Source organism: Colletes latitarsis, chromosome 1, assembly GCF_051014445.1.
Source record: "Colletes latitarsis isolate SP2378_abdomen chromosome 1, iyColLati1, whole genome shotgun sequence".
Taxonomy (NCBI): domain Eukaryota; kingdom Metazoa; phylum Arthropoda; class Insecta; order Hymenoptera; family Colletidae; genus Colletes; species Colletes latitarsis.
Window position 1 is genome coordinate 41,158,486 of NC_135134.1, and position 17,291 is coordinate 41,175,776.

Below are 17,291 nucleotides of genomic sequence, written 5' to 3' on the forward strand. Positions count from 1 at the left end.
AAAATTTTTTATCATCGAGTCGAACATACACACGCTTGGCTGTGCAATTGCAATTCGGACTGACATATTTTTCTTTTCCATTTTAACGCAACACAGCACACTACACGAGAACAAAAACAGCCATTTGTATACAAGGTATCCCAGTAATCGTTTCACAACAGGGGAATGGGTGATTTTTCATGCGAGGATAAATCGAAAATGTAGAATAAAATTTTTTTTTGCAAGGCTTTCGGTTACCGAGAAATTCAACTCTGAAAATGTGTAGAATATGGCGCCACATGAGTGATTAAAAATCTCCACGGTTCTGCCAACAGCAACACTGTGGTTTTAAATAATTACTTTAATATTATTAATTTTCGAAAGTAATTATCTTACCGTTATATACATCAGATTTTTAAAGATACTTTCTAAGTCACAAGTTTGATTAGAATAGTTTCATAAATAACGATAAGGCTAGTTACGTTTGAAAGCTCATTCTATTAAAACAGTTGTCCGAAATACTGCCACGTTACAGTATGAAAACCTATACTAGAAACTTATCGGTCAAACGCACGCATACGCGATAGGGTTTACAAACAATTTTTATTCTATATTACTTTTATCCCGCAGCTTTGCTGGTGTAGATACCGCTCGAAAAAATTCGTTAAAATTTTATTGAATAAATTAACGCGAACTAAACTACCGATAGAAAGTAGTCTGTTGACTGTGTTTGAAATCTGTACAGAATTAAAAAGCAAAATTTCGTAAATATATTTCCTAGATTTGGTACTATTAAAAAATTAAAAAAAGTTGAAAATTTGGAAAAGAAACAATTTAATAAAAATACATATATATACTGATAGATTTATTTATACAGTACGAAGACAAAATAATATGACACTTTAGATATTTGTATTCATAATAACCAATTCACTTCTTGCTGTATGATCGTTGGGACACCCTGTACATCATTCAATACGGTCCCTCTACCTTTAGGCGATCCGTCTTCCTGTCAGGTCGGGTCGATCCACTCCAGGGTGAATTGAACCCCAGCGATTATCCGCTTAAGGAAGTTAGCGCGTTTAATTGTACTCTTCGCGTCACCCAAGATTTTCTTCACGATTGTGTGACCGCTTTTCTTCGTCTCGATTCCGAAACAGCCCTTGGTAAAACGGATGTCTTACACGCTCAGCTTGAGACAGCGAGTTTTTAATATCGTAGAAGCTGATCCTGCGTACTTTATATGCTAAAGAATTCGGATTCGAGACGTAGAAGCTGAGTTTAATGTAATATTCTTGGTGTTCGACATAACTTTATCACTTGAAATATTATCTCCACTGCTACTAGTTCTCTGTTAATATTTTTCAAACCCATTCAAACCTAAACACAGCTTTCAATCTTAAACAAAGTCTTGACGTTTCAATTTTCTATAGTGTTTTATAGTTTCAAACTCAAATATAGTTTTCAATCTTAAACGAAACAAATCTTGAGGTTTCAATAGCATTCAAACTCAAATGTAGTTTTCAATCTTAAACGAAACAAATCTTGAGGTTTCAATTGTTTATAGTACTTTATAGTTTCATTGTACGATGAAAATAGTTTGACTCAAGATGACTCTACTTCAAACATATTCAAACTCAAACCCAACTTTCAATCTTAAACAAAACGACAAATCTTGACGTTTCAATTGTCTGTGGTAATTTATAGTTTCGTTGTACGATGAAAATAGTTTCACTCAAGATGAATCTACTTCAAACCCATTCAAACCCAAACAGAGCTTACAATCTTAAATGAAACGACAAAACTTGACATTTCAATTACCTATAATACTTTATAGTTTCGTTGTACGATGAAAATAGTTTCACTCAAGATGAATCTACTTCAAACCCATTCAAACCCAAACAGAGCTTGCAATCTTAAACGAAACGACAAAACTTGACATTTCAATTGCCTATACTTTATAGTTTCGTTGTACGATGAAAATAGTTTCATTCAAGATGTAAATGTGAAATAAAATTCATTTCAAAAATTTATTTGTAACTTTCAAAGCGTCATGAATACTAATTAGATCTTTTGGTTTACTTACAAAATTTGTACATTTGTTTTTGGGACACACTGTATGTAGAAAAGTGGAATAGGGTTACGTACGATCAGGGTATGACGTGCAATGAAATTAATTATGCAGCAGGTGCACATTGTCTTTAAGATTTAAGCGCAACTTACGAACATGCTCCCTCACACTTTAGTTAACAAGCTTCGTAATTCCGTTAGCTTATGAAATGACAGACTAGCGTTCCAATATCGACGAGTATTCTAACTTGTTCGAAAGTTGTGACATTGTTCTTTTTAATTTATACGTTAAATACCAGCATAGATACTCCAATTGAACAACGTAAATCGATAATTATTTAATGACCACTATAAGCTTATTGTAATGCATTTCTGGCAAGTACATATACATATTAATAGAAGTTTGGTTGGTACGAGATTCGAATATCTATTGAACGATTCAAATTTCTGACCAAGTTTCATGCGATTGTTGGTGACTGTGAGTTGCTGTTGCAAAAACTGGTACGTGATTGGTATTTCGATGTCGAGACATTGTGTCTCCTTACAAAGGTGACAAGTTACGAATTTCAAGAAATTTTTCAAGATTAAACCCCATATATTAAAAGTTTATAACGTACGAATAAAATTTGGTTTTGCTATACGTGAACATATTTCGATTTGTTATTCTTTCCACAGGATATTCAAGAGCAAAACAAGATGAAACTTTCCTTTTCTTTTACTTGTTAAATAAGACATGACTGAGAATCGTGGCTCGACGAAATTTAATTTTCAAATGTCGCGAAGAGGGATTTTTATCTTTTTCAGTATCTGTCTAGATTGATTAAATACTGGCCATTTATTATGAGTAATAATCAATAGACGAGTAAGAAGTTTAAAAATGATTTGACAAATTTAAAAAATTTGTACAATTTTAAAAATTATTACTGTATGAGGATTGCAGTAAATTTCATCGATCATTATAGAATATGATGAGAACAATGGTCAACGCGCAATGCTTAGTTAATCTTTCAACAATTACAGTTCTTTAAATAAAATTCGAAGAGTTTTTAACATAACACGTTTTCTAGCATTTAAAATGACTAATGCCGTTCTGAAATTTGAAACTACGTTGATTAACTATTATCTAATTATAGATAGAATTAATTTCCGACGGGGTTTGCCTGCTTCACATTATTATGATAAATGATCATTGATATTACATGGCTGTAATGATCGTAAATACAGTGTTGATAATTAATGTTCTCATTAGAGTAATATACACTTAAATTTGAATACGTGCTATTAATTATTTGATTTCGAACGTAAGTAATAAACCAGACTGTCAATATTAACAAATTCTTTTCAAACGATTTTGAATATACTATACAAAATTTAAACATATAATATAATAATATATACTATACAATTTTATAATTATTTTTTTTTTAAACATATTTCATGAAAAATTTTGTATATGTAAAACATAGCAGAAATTTCGAGGCGAAAGTTTATTAAATATGCATTTTACAAGGAACATTCCAGTTAAAGTATTCAAACTACGTTTCTTTTAATTTATGTTAAATGGAATGGTCATTAAATATGAATCATTCCAAATGAACTTCGAGCGTGTAGAGTTATGCCTCTCGTGAGTTGAAACCGCTCTGGTTAAAATTACTTCTTCCGTGAAACATTAAAGACGCGGGTTAGAAATTTTTTACCCCAAGCACTTTTCATGTTAACGATGCATGTTTCTTAATTACACGAACTGTGGCTTTAAATAGCCATCAGAACTTGAATAATATTAGAACGTAAATGAATAATATTTTGTTAACTGCACTGCCTCATTTCTTCCTTTATACACGTCGTATTAAAGAATAAACTAAAAAACAATTCGTACGATTGTTCGTTGCAAATTATAACCATAGTTCGAATTCAATAACGGTGCAATTAATTTCGTGTAGACATTCATTATTAATTCCTGCTATCTCGAGTATGATTTTGCTGAGCATTTGCAAATGCATTTGTAGTATTCTATAAATTATTTCAGTCCATTGCTTTAATGTGAATTGTATATGTCACTAATTTTTCATACAATTTTCTGAATGAAGAAGTATAGTTACTTATTTTAACCTTTAGCTAAGACACTCGGTATAATATAAAGAATTTTATATAAATATACAAAATACAATTTCGTATACATAAACGAAAGTTTACAGATATCTGTATGTTTGTGATTTTCCCATAACTTCTACTATTGTCGTTCGATACACGTGAACCTTTGGTTAATTGTTCTTTAAGTTCCAACGAAAAGTGTAAACTACTTACTTTACGGAAATATTAGCTATAAAATGGCACCTACCTGCTATGAAACTAATCTGACATAAAATTAAAAAATAATAAAGTAAAATAATTTAATAAAATTAAATAATGCGTGTAAAATTGCTTTAAAAATATTATTCTTTACCGAAGCTCGACCAGCAACCTCAATTCCAGACTCGAATGAATCAGAAACTGTTGAAACACGTTTGTAGGAATTGTCTCTGGTTACGAAGAATCGATGGACATTTCGCGTCGTGTATTTTTGTTTTTCTCGTAGAGCGCGCGCGTAAATGGAAAACGTAAAAATGATTTCCCGGTCTGTGAAACGCGGAGGCTTGGTGTCCTATCGCGTCCTCAAGAGCGACACTAACAAGACAAGCGGAAAAAATTCGTTCGCACCTCCTCCGAGTTCCCAGTTTCTTTCACTCGGCCGAGCAATCTCCGCCCGATTGGATACTCGATTACATCATTGTCGCAAACAATTCCAATTAAGCAAGAAACGTAGCAATCAAGTTCTGAGTTCGGTCTTTTTAGAGAAGCCTGTCGTGTCGTCAAGAAGAACAAAAGAGCGATACTATCCATTTGTCTCCACTGAGCATCCTTTGCTTTCCTCGTAGCTGTACAATTTCTCTACTTGGGATCCAAAATTTTCACACTTACAAATTCCTTAGAAAAACTTTTAGGATAATAGGTAAACGGAAAAATGGTAATCTTTCAAAAATTAGATGCAATTCAAATGGCTATGAAAAGTTTAAAAATTAGTTAAAGATTAATTATTAATATTATTAAATTAGTATCGATAATATTTAATAAAGTAACTGTGTTAGTAACTATAAATGTGTAAATGTAAGTTTCAATTTGCCTTATTATCAGCTACGATAGTACGATAATAAAAATATTTCGAATACTTTAAAATTTCTAAAAATGTAATTTCCAAAAAAATTGTTTGTTTATTATAACATTTGTCTCTTTCAAACCACTAATATTTTCCTCTAATACTTTATTCCACCGTTAAAAACAAATTAGATATTAAAGGTGCTCAGATTTGGTGACACCCTGTATATGTCAAGTTAATTAAAAGTAATCTGATTTATGTGGTGTTTGGACTGATTTTAATTGAAATAATTTTAGAAATGCATTGGTATCGGTTTAAAAAAGTGAAACGTCAAATTAAAATCTAAAATCGAATCTGCATTTGAAAAGTGAAGTCTCCCCTTTATAACGACCCCAAAAAAGTTAGCATAGGAAGCTGCCTCTAACGAGTAGGACTTTTTATTATCTAGATTCGCGTTTGGCCACGCTGTGGGTCCATTAGGGGTGGCCAATTAATTAGTATCAAACTGGAATCTCCGTGAACCGAGACCCCCCGCGATAATTTGCGTTAATCGTTCTCTTGGCCATTGTCCAGCTCGAATTCAACTCGGGACGACTCGAAAGGGTTGACGCACGGGTGCAGAGGGTAGCGAGCTCGGTTCAGCGTCGTAACGTCTCCAGCTTTATTTTCTTAACCCCTATTGAATAGGCGATCGCGGTCAGGCGATCGAAGGCAATAGAGATCAAGTATTTTCGAAAGCAATCGAGTGAATCGAAGGGTGCGGCCGCGGGGCAAGTTCTCCGGACCGTTGGTGCTTGGAAAGTGGTTGCAAAGGGGTTGGAAGACGGGGTGGGGGCTTCATCGATTTCTTACACGTGGCCCAGTAACGCGTTTCGTGGATTCGGCGTGGCCGTCATTGGGTGTAGCCATTACTGGACGTGTTACGAGAAAACAACCCCCAACCCCTTGATTTCGATTCCCGCCGATAACCGATGGCCTTTTCGAACTCGTTAAACTTTTGTCCACTCGTTTCTTCATGGATTTAATGGCCGAGGCGAGACTACGGAACCGCGTTTCCGGTTTAAGTGCAACGGTAAATTTGTAAACTTGCGTCGCGCCAGGTCAGAACGACTTTTGGTTTCGTTGGCCCCGCGCTGACCGACCGGGGTGGATCAGCACACAACCATTAACGCGACTTCTAACTTATAGAGGGATCCCCGTTAGGAAAGTTAACGAATCGATGTTTTTACTTGCTGTTCCAGGAGAAAACAATGCATCGTAATCGAGAAAAATTTGATTTTTCTGTTTACGCGAACACGCGTTTTAGCAACCCCTTGGCCATGTTTTAACTACAGAATAGATTTAAACGGGACTTCATACTGAGGAAAAGTATTATTCTAAACCAATTAGAGATTTACAAAAATGTTATAAAAATTAACACTCAATTGATTTCTAAAATTTTTATTTTGGAACCGTTGGAAAAAGTCTCCTCCAAACAGTAACAGAGACTTCATATTGGGGAAAAATATTATTCTAAACCGGTTAGAGATTTACAAAAATGTTACAAAAATTAAAATAACACAGATTGATTTATAAAATTTTTATGTATTCGTGTATTTAAAGAATGCAACTGCTGGGTTTTTTTGTGGCAATCTATAATTTTAATTGCACCGTACGATGCAGTTTTTTAAATCTCGATATCTAAAAATACTAGAGTTTAATAAAAAATATTACTAGAGGCTAGCGTCAATAGTTACCAAGCCTCGATATCAAATGTTATTAAGTTCTGTATCAACATGAAAGAAGAATTTTTAATGTCAATTAAAATATTCTGTAATTTCATCTAATATTTCTTACTTTTTCTGTGAAGTACCTGCACTAATAATATCCTCATCACGATCATCATTAATCACTTTTTGCTTGGACTTTTTTATCTTCATCGCTCGAGAACTTTCATTCGCTCATAACGTTTCATTATTCTCAATTAATAAACAAGTTACTGCTGAAATTATATATAATTAGAATTTATTACTCAGAAAACTGTTTATGAATTTAATACATCGAATAAAATATCTTGTTCGCACGGCGTGTAAGTGCAAACTTCCATTATGGTTTTAAAAGTATGTTCCATTTCTGGTCTAAATCGGAAATTTAAAGTGTTCCTGCCCGATATTTTCCGTTCGAAAAAAATATCGGGAAAAAAGAGTGGGTGTAATTAATTCAGGGCGTTGCATGCTCTAGTAATTCAGAGATTTTAATACTGCTAGAGATGCAATTAAAAATAGTTTCGTGGTTCGCGAGGAACGCGTTCCAATCGTAAGGGATGGTCATCGAAAAACGATTTCATCGGCGAATAGTTTATTAGACCAACCGGTCGATTGAAATAACTTTAACTTTTGCCGTGTAAAACTTAAAAAAAAACGTTCAATAAAAGAAGAAAAAATTTTTATAGAAATTTTCTCCTCTGAAATTAATTAAATTTTTCGTCGAACTTTTAAAAATGAATATTTTGAAGGAAGTAACAAAATGGTAATGTTCCATTTTTCATAAAGATTTTTCTGACCACGCGACAACGGTTCCTCTTTTCCATTTTCATATCAACATTCGGAAAATGTAAAAATTCCAGAATTTCTATGAATATTCAACGATAACTTTCGGTTAAAAGATCTTACTCCGCGGACGCAAAATATTATTTCTAGTTTCTGAAGTTTTCATTTGAACGTTTTCAAAATTTATCGGAATATAAAATGACGTTTACGAAAGTTTGTGTCCAATTCCCCGCGAAAGAGTGCCAATATCGATAAAATTTGATCGAGTCGAAAAATTCTTCTGATAAACGTTTCGAAAATTAACAAATTCCACAAATCGATTATATAATTCTCCATCCCGTGTAAATAATGAACTTGATAAAGGGGAAGTCATCCTCGCTGGTTTCACCCAGTTTTGTTAGTTTCAATCAAACTTTAAGGGTTCAAAGTGTATTCAAATGTGTTCGAGCGGCATCGATATTCACTCGAGTCGAAGTTTACAATAACTGTTTCAAACTTCGATATTTGATGTCTGAAATTCACGGAATCGTACATCGGAAAGATTCTATAGAACTTAATTGAAACGAGTGGATCTGATATATTTAAACGTAAAATATAAACAAATTTAGAATTATCAATGCACGTAACTAGTTTTTACCTTTGTTTAAAGTCTATTCATATTTATTTTAAAATGCAATATTTCACTTTCAAAGAGGGACCTAAACGTATTTAAATACAAGTAAGAAGATTTATATATTTTTCAAGATATGAGATAACGTTGTTCTTTATTTTTTGAACTTTTCATTTGTAATTAAAACATTGATTAAAGTTAAGAACAGGAAAAGTAGAAAAGCCTTTCTCACATTTACAAAGAAATATACATATAATACTTTGAGGACAAAGGAAGAAGTAATTATACATTATAAAAATCAGAAACTTTAATATCAAGAAAATTTGATATATATTAATTGGGGTTAGGTTAATTGATATATTCATATATCAATTACAGATTTGATAAATCTAATATTAATAAATAGTTATTAATACACAAATAATAAATTTCTTGTATGACAGACTAAAATTGTTTATCTTATGTTTAACTTGCAATTGTTTTTTTTATAAGACTTTGAAAATGATAAGCCGATATGACTATAGATGTTGTATTTTATTTGAAGATAGACGAAATACAATAGAATGTTGATTGGCAGTCTAAACGAGGAGAGATTTTACAACAAAATGACTAAAAGTACTAAAGTATTTTTTTTTGTTTACAATGATGCTTAAATTATAGACGTTGACGAGCTTTCACATAAATACTTTCCATCCTCTTCTCTTGGCATTGTTCTCTGAAAAAAATGGAGTTCTAATGAGCATCAGATGCTCGAGTAGAAGCTGGCGATGTTCCTCTTGACGAATGTTCGAGTGGCTCTTAGAAGAAATTGTTTCTATTTTAGTCCTTAACTTTCTACTATATCCAAAAATTCTTCGACTTTTCTGGATCGTTTCACGCTGACTAATGCATCTATAATATTACAGGTTTTTGATTCGTTCGAAGCACAGAAGAATTTTTAAAGACATGGATAATCGAATAGATTATTTATAATATTGTACATATTACAATTTAATTTTTATTCGCGGCACAATAAGCTTGATATTTGTTTAAAACTCCTTCGTGTAGTTTCAAGAAGTAGTAAATAATTTTTAATATTCTAATCACGATTATAATGTACGAATATGAGTAGGAGTGACGGTGTCCAACACAAATACAAAAGAATGATTATATTTCTTAAAACAGTTTCAATCTGAGGCCGTGAAAGCGCTATTTACGAATCGTAAGCAGTCCGTCCACGGTTTAATGAAAATGTATTTTAATGAGATGGTAAAGTTCTCTTTCCCGCGAGAAATAATATTAGTCTTTGTCTTTGTAAGTACAAGGTTCCTACATTAATATTAATTAAGACCAGTACCTTCGGTTCATGCGATATTAAGCTCTTAATTAAATAAAGTTTTTGGCCAACGTATTTTAGTCATTAGTTGATTACTTATCATAGAAGTAACATTTTTTCAATCAATTGACTAGTACCAAATTAAATTTTATAAACGTTTAATACGCGGTTCGAAATAACTACAGGATCTCGTGTATGAAAAATGAACTTAATTAATCCGAAAAATGAACATTTTTATCCCCCCGAGGCTCAATAATATCGTTGTGTATAAACGTCTGCTGGTGTCGAATTACGCCTCCGTTCTACGAAAAATGAACATGTCAACTCCGGGGCGATGTTCATTTTAAGAATCATTACTGTACATCTTGTCTTTCAATAATATTTGGTGTTTGAATTGTGTCAATAATATAAGAAATGCCAATAAATATCATCAGTTCCACAAACAATTTATCTTAATTGCATTTTGTAGATGATTAGAAGCAATACCAGATTTACCAAAAGGCTGGTTCAGGTAAATTGATCATTGATCGGTGATACCATTGGTCACTTAATGCTTTCCGCGGCTTAGGTTGCTACTAATGAAGGGACGATAATTATCCAAGGACTCGCAACTCGATACATGTTTGTACAAACATCAGTAGGTTCACGAGCATCATAGAATTTTGAGCTCATATCAAACCAATCGATCGATCAAAATCACGTCTTGTAAATGAATGTGGTCACTTTACTCCTTAAATGGGCAAGTATAGTCCACCTTTGTCGATCCTCCACAAACAAGACTTAATTGTCTTTCTTCTATGTTATTTTCATTTTCTCAACAATTATAGAATATTTAAAATAACTTTAATATCTTTATTATTGTTATATTGAATATCTTTGAAATTGTTGATTACACCAACAAATGTTTCAGGTAAAAGTTGAATGGTTTTTTCAAGGAAGAAAACGGAAATAAAAATACAAGTTAAAGAACATGAAAACACGATATATAATGCTAGAAAGTAAATATGTAATACTAGAAGAACAAAGTAAAAGAACGATATATCACAACCTCACATTATTTGAATAATTGAAAACTGATTTTAGGTATTATGTATATATTATACCTTTATAAATATTTGAGATTTAAATACTGACCTGCAATTTTAAATTATTAACAAATTCTATGATCGGTGATATTGTTTCTTAACATCGAAAACAACAGAGTTGAGTAAAAATCAGTGCAAGTAGAAACAACTATGAATAGTCAGCCATGCAAGTAGAAATACCAGTTAATGGTCAAGCGAGCCATGGAAATCATACTCAATCGCACACATCTCCGACAAATTTTCAAATTAAATTTTCTCAGATATGAAACTTCGAAAAAAAAATGTTATATCTTCTTTTTTGACTTATTTTTCCACGTAGAATCACCCATTTCTTGGTTGTACCAAATATATCCTGTACACAGGGTTTTCCGTAGCATGTGAGACCCACTTCAAAGAGGGATTCTACAGAAAAAAAACAATAACAAAAATTCGTATAAATCTGTGTTTTAATTGACCTTATTTTTGAGTTATGAAGTGTTTCTTCTTGAAGTAATTTTTAATGGAGGTATCTTTTTTTAAAGGACTTTTACTAAGATAACTTCTAAAATATCGAATATTTTTGTATGGAAAAAATTGTGGACATTCTTCAAATATATATCTAAATATATGTGTTGAAATTTAACATAAAAATATTTCATCGTTCCCCTCTAAAAAGTCGAAAGGAACCACTAATAAAGTGACAACCATGGAGGCACTTTTTTTGAAGGACTTTTACTCAAATTGCCATAATTTCTAAAATATTGAATATTTTCTTATGGAAAAAATTGTGGACATTCTTCAAATATATAACTAAATATACGTATTCAAACTTAATCCAAAAATATTTCACCGTTTCCCTCTAAAAATTCTAAAGAACCACTAGTAAAGGTCAAACAGGATATTAATATGTACTTTTTCTACTGCTTCCCTGCAACTCTGAATTAACTGACTGCTACGGAACGTTCTGTACACAGAATTCGCAGAACATATTTTCAACAGTTCTTAGTTTCAGAAAACTCGCTGAAAAAAAGTGTCTAATGAGAATCCCTTCTCGAAAAAAATCCAGGAATTACAAGCGTACGACCACCCGTATCCGGCCTGATTTTTGTGATTCCAACGGCTCAACCGCCTCTGGTTACCAATAAATCGTCGAAAGCCGCGCATTAAGAATTACGGTCGAGCGAAAGTGGGTCGCGAATCAATCGGGGGAAGAAAACCCTCGGAATTGTTGCGGCTCAGTCGTGGCGGTTTCCATAGTTGGAAAGAGCAATCACCGCGGTGGGGGAGGGCCTGTCAGCATAATTAATTCCTCGAGGTTTAGGGTGGCTCCAGGCATATAAACGTTAACGCGTTCCACCTCTTTTTTTTTATGTTTCATCGGTTCTGGACGCGCGACGGAAATTAATTCGATGTAACTTCAAACGCGCGGAAGAGCCGGACGACGCCTGAGGTTCGTTGAAAAGAGCCGAACGGGACGAATCAGAACTTTGTTCGTCGATGTCCTCGCGCGTCTACTGTCCCGCGTGCCCGCAGGGAACCGTCACACGTTCGTCCGTTGTTTTCTCTCCTTTTTTTCACCCCCCCGTTTCGAACCGACGAGACTTTCGGTGAAGTTTGCGTAACTATCGATTTTCACGGTACGACGCTGGAAGAAAGTTTGATCGATTAAATTCTTCGATACGACGTTGGATAGATTGAATATCGGCGACGAAATCAGGCTTGTAACCGTAAACGCTTTGAGTCGAAAATTAATTTCATTCTTATCGTTTTTCGATACGTCCCTGGTTTCGAGTTATTTTGCAGCGGCTTGCGGAAGGAAAGAAGAGGGGACATTGAATGATTGGTCGAGTAGTGTGTGTGTACGAGTAGATAGTCGAGCACTTGTGAGAAAGGTAAGAGCGTAGCCCTCTGTTGGCGAGCGCAAGAAGTGTCGCTACAATTCATATTATTATTACTATATCCACTATGCGTTTTCTTTTTAGGGATCGTTCTTTTACCCTTACAGTATCCAATATTTGTATTCCACTTGTTCCATTTAGCAATAAATTAAGAAAATATCCAGATATGCTGGTTCGATTATTTTCGATAAAGGTAACTGGTTTTTTTTCTTTCATCTTTTAGTAATCTTTCAGCAATTTTATTCGTGTTTGCTTCTGTATGTTCCCTTTGAAAAAACTTTTGAGGGTAGGATGAAAACTATAATTATTGGGACGATCTCGAGTAGCTTTTACTTCGATCCAGTTCGTTCGGAAACGTCTATGTTTGCGACAGTCGTTCAAAATTCACGAAGCAATTATATAGGCTTTGTGCTGTTTCTGCATTGTGCTACAGTGAAACAGCAATTATCACAGACGATTTTCCATAGATCGTGATCGTTTCTTCGATCTAACCATCATGTTTCCTTTACATGGACACGGTACGATTTCAGATGTCTGTAATATTATAGTTAAAAATATAAAATGTCATAACCATAAACTATCACGAAGAATTTTATTTTTGTCAAAAATCAGAAATACGAGAGTTGTTCGATAAAATGTAAAAATGAAGAAAGCATAATTTTTTGAGAAACAGAGTTGTCTTATTTTGCAAGTACTTGTTCATCTCATCCGTGTAGTATGATTTGTTTTGGCAATTGCCTCGTTATTCGATGAAAATTTTTTACCTGACAGCCATTTTTTCATGTTTGATGATTTTGTTGTTGAATGCACACGCCATTCCCATTGTGTCTGTCACACCTGGCAAAAGTGCTAGAAGTCTTCTTTCGTCAAAATGTTTGAAGTCTCTATCGCGGCTTTCTAAATGTTTTGTTTCGTACAGTGACGATGACCTTTTAACTGAGTTGTTAAAAAAAAAAAAGATATTTGTACGCGAATATGGAAGCACCAGCGTTTTTGTATCGCCCAAAAACACTGTGACGTTGAGGGAAGTATGACGCGACGTACCGTCATGCAGAATGCAAACGAAAGCCATACACAAATCTTTTTGTAGTCTTTGGAGATCGTCCGTGCGATATGTTTGATTAACTGTTTTGTCCGGCGATACAAATTTCTCGTGGATATTTTTACGATGGCCAAAGAAAACACACGTCCTCTGGTTGACATCTGATACAGCGAACAATTCCGACATTTATTTAAAGACTACAGGAAATACAGATCCAAACTGATCGAACTACAAACTCTGGAATATTCAGAGAGAGCTTGTAAAAAAATTCATGTTAATTTGGAACCGTTGAAAAAGGTCTCGTCTAAGCAGCAACAGAGAAAGTTTAAAATCAAAAACAATTTTTTAAGAAAAATCGACAGAGGGTAGATGGATAAATTTTTCGACGATATTAAAAAATTTCAAATCATTCTGGAAAAATTATTTTTGATTGCAGAGGCCAATTACAATCATGTTTGGTGAATAAACATACCCCTGAATTCCTACCCACTTCCTAGAAAAAAATTCGAAAATGTATAAAACTTTCGACAAAATTAAAAAATTTCAAATTGTTAGAAAAAAATTATTTTCGGTTGCGAGGGTCAATTACAATCATTTTTGGTCAATAGACATATCATCGAAATTCTACGCAGTTTCGAGAAAAAAATTCCTTACCGAAAATGTAATGTCTGACCATACCATTGATATATTCCACTGAAATTTCATGCATATCTTTAAAACGTCATAACTTCTGAACGGTTTGAAGGATTTTAATGTTTAAAAAGGCAAATAACGCGTATTTTAGTGAAAAATATGTAGAAATTCTAACAATAATGAAAAAGTTGTTCCTTGACCCCGTAAATTTAGAAAAACCCCATAAACATGGTCCAATTTTCAAACAGCCATAACTCCTACAATAGTAAATATATTTCAATGAAACTTTTTTCTGAAGTAGAGCTTATGGGTACCTACAAAAAAGTATTAGACAACTTTTCTACAGGGCGCCAAACAAAATTACTAAAAATCAAAAACGAATTTTTAAGAAAAATCGACAGGAGGTCTTTTAGGCTGCCTAAATTTTTCGGTGAAAAAAAAATTTCAAATCGTTCTGAAAAAATTATTTTCCCTTGCGGGGGTCAACTACAATCATTTTTGGTGAATACACATACCTCCGAAATCTTATACATTTTCGAGAAAAAAATTCAAGAAGGTGGACAAATTTGTTGTCAAAATTGAAAAGTTTCAAATCGTTCTGGAAAAATTAATTTTAGTTGCTGGGATCAGTTACAATTACTTTTAGTAAAAATATTATTTTTCGAGTAAAATATTCTATACCGAAAATAAATGTGTGGCCAGAAATGGTTCTGTAAAATGGTTTGTAAAATGAGAAAGACCCCATAAAAATAGTCCAATTTTCAAACAAGAGCTTCTAGAGCCCCAGAAAATGTGCCGAAAAAATACATTGGCTGTAAAGTCTACTCGTATACCTCGTTTGTAGTATCACTTTCGTTATACGAAATGATACAAGTGTTTTAGCATTTGTATCGATCGCATAAAATGGTGTGGCGACAATTTCCGCGCTCGCCAACAGAGGGTGACACTCAACCTCTATATTTCTCACAAGTGCTCAACTACGAATTTGTATATATTTACTCCTCGACTACCCATTGAATTTTCCTTCTTCTTCCCTTCTGCATTTACTTTTTCATACACACGTTATTGTTAATGGTTATCCATTATGCAAATTTTATCCCAATTGTCTAATTGTTGAAATCGTCATTGGAAATTGTCGTTAGCACTTATTCGAGCACCATTTTAGTGACAGAATTAATTCCCTCGATTTAGAATCGCTGGCCAGTAAAGCGTTCCAGCGTACCGAGCGTAGCTGTGCGAGTTAAGTTAATCAGGTGGGGTATTTGTCGAGTAAAGAGAATGAGGCAAGTTAAACCTGGAGTCCTCCCCAAGACACGTCGTTGCAGGCGCACTGAAGCATAATTGCCTGCAGCAACGCATCCCCAGTGTCCACCAAATTGACGGCCGGATTTTCATCTTAATAATCCACCTATTACCGCCGCACTGACGTTTCGAATACACCGTTCTGCCGATTACATGCTTGCCAGCCAGGCACACGTGAATTCCGTTTCTCTGAAAATGGAGATGGAAATACAACCGACGTTTCTGCCGTCGGGATGGTTTTCAGTAACCGCTACGACGTCTGAAAGATTCTGTAAATCTCGATTTCGTGCACTCAATTCGAAACCGTTGTTCATCTCTCGCGACTTTTGTGTTTATTTTCGCGAAACGAGCAACGCTTCTTTGTTGAAGCGACGACCAAGTCGCGGGGAAGAAGCTTCACCTATGCTCGACAAATATTACAAATTAATTCTCAGCCCCCTGCGTCAAATCACCTATAACGTTTGTTCAAATCGATTAAAGTAGCCGGAGGAATGCAAACTTTAGAATTATAATACTCAACGGAACTTCGAGAAACAATAGTGAGCCCAACGAGTCAGGCCTTGTATGTTTTTTGCATTTCAATTTTAGAAAATATAGGCAGAGGAATCAGTTGGTTAGATTTTTAAAATAAGAACTGTTAAATTGATTAGAATTGCTCGTTTAATAAACATCGGATTTTTAACCCTAATCGTTTTTATATATTATAATAGAAAGAATTATTGTTTTGAGACAAAACATTTGTAGAGTTTAAACCAGTTTTAATTTTGAAATATTCTTAAAACCTCGTACTCGATTATTGCATTGGAATTTTTAGTTAGTTATGTTATGTTTTAAAATAGACGAATGTGCCGAAAGAACAAAAAAACCTGTTTTTAATAAGATTATTAAATTTAATTCCATAATAACGGTTGATAGTTTATTCCAGAAATTTTCCCTGTAATTTAAACTGATATTGAATTAACAAATTCATTATAAATATCACGAACATATAAATCTAGAGAACATATAAGTCCAGAATTCATATCATCGTAACTTGTGGTATGATGTTTAATATTTCAGAGAGAAGTATTAAATTTGTGTCTCAAAAATCAAACGGAATGGGCATGCATATTTTTCTTCCCGTTTGTGAAGCGCATAGTTTATCATATCATTTCATATTACTCTGCAGAGAGATGAAATTGCAACCATACTGGATCACTGTTAAAAATTCAACTAATGAATTCAAAATTTTTAACAGAAGCTTGCAGAGATACACAGACATTGATTCGATTCGAAAATATTGCATTAAACGATACAGTAACAACGCAGTAGCGTGACTTTTCTCATATTATATTCTTAAAAATGTTTTTTTAATTCAGAAGATAAGTAATAATCCTTATTTTCATCCAACATTTCCAGTTTCTTTTTAAACGGTAAACGAGTTAGGAGACGAACTTTAGCGAAGTTAAGAATTTATAATCAATTAGTGCCCATCGCTGCTTCCATAACGAACTTCTGTCTTCATTTAACTATTTTATCGCGACGATCGATAACCGATTTCTCAAATCTCCGGTCCGCAGAGGAAGCTAATCAATTATCGCGCGTGAATTTTCCATTAAATTACCTACAGGAATTAAATGTGAAATATCAAGGTTTGGAAAAATCGATGAAAATTATTTACTTGTTCAAAAGTGAGGAAAAATAGAAAACCTTCAGTCTAAGCACATGTTATAAAGCT

General features: G+C 33.6%; 1 protein-coding gene across 6 annotated transcripts in view; it reads left to right on the top strand.

Moving 5' to 3' along the window:
• Positions 1-17,291, top strand: part of LOC143345127 (neural-cadherin) — a 354,511-nt gene that overhangs the window by 311,314 nt on the left and 25,906 nt on the right. The gene's annotated exons all lie outside the window — the stretch shown is intronic.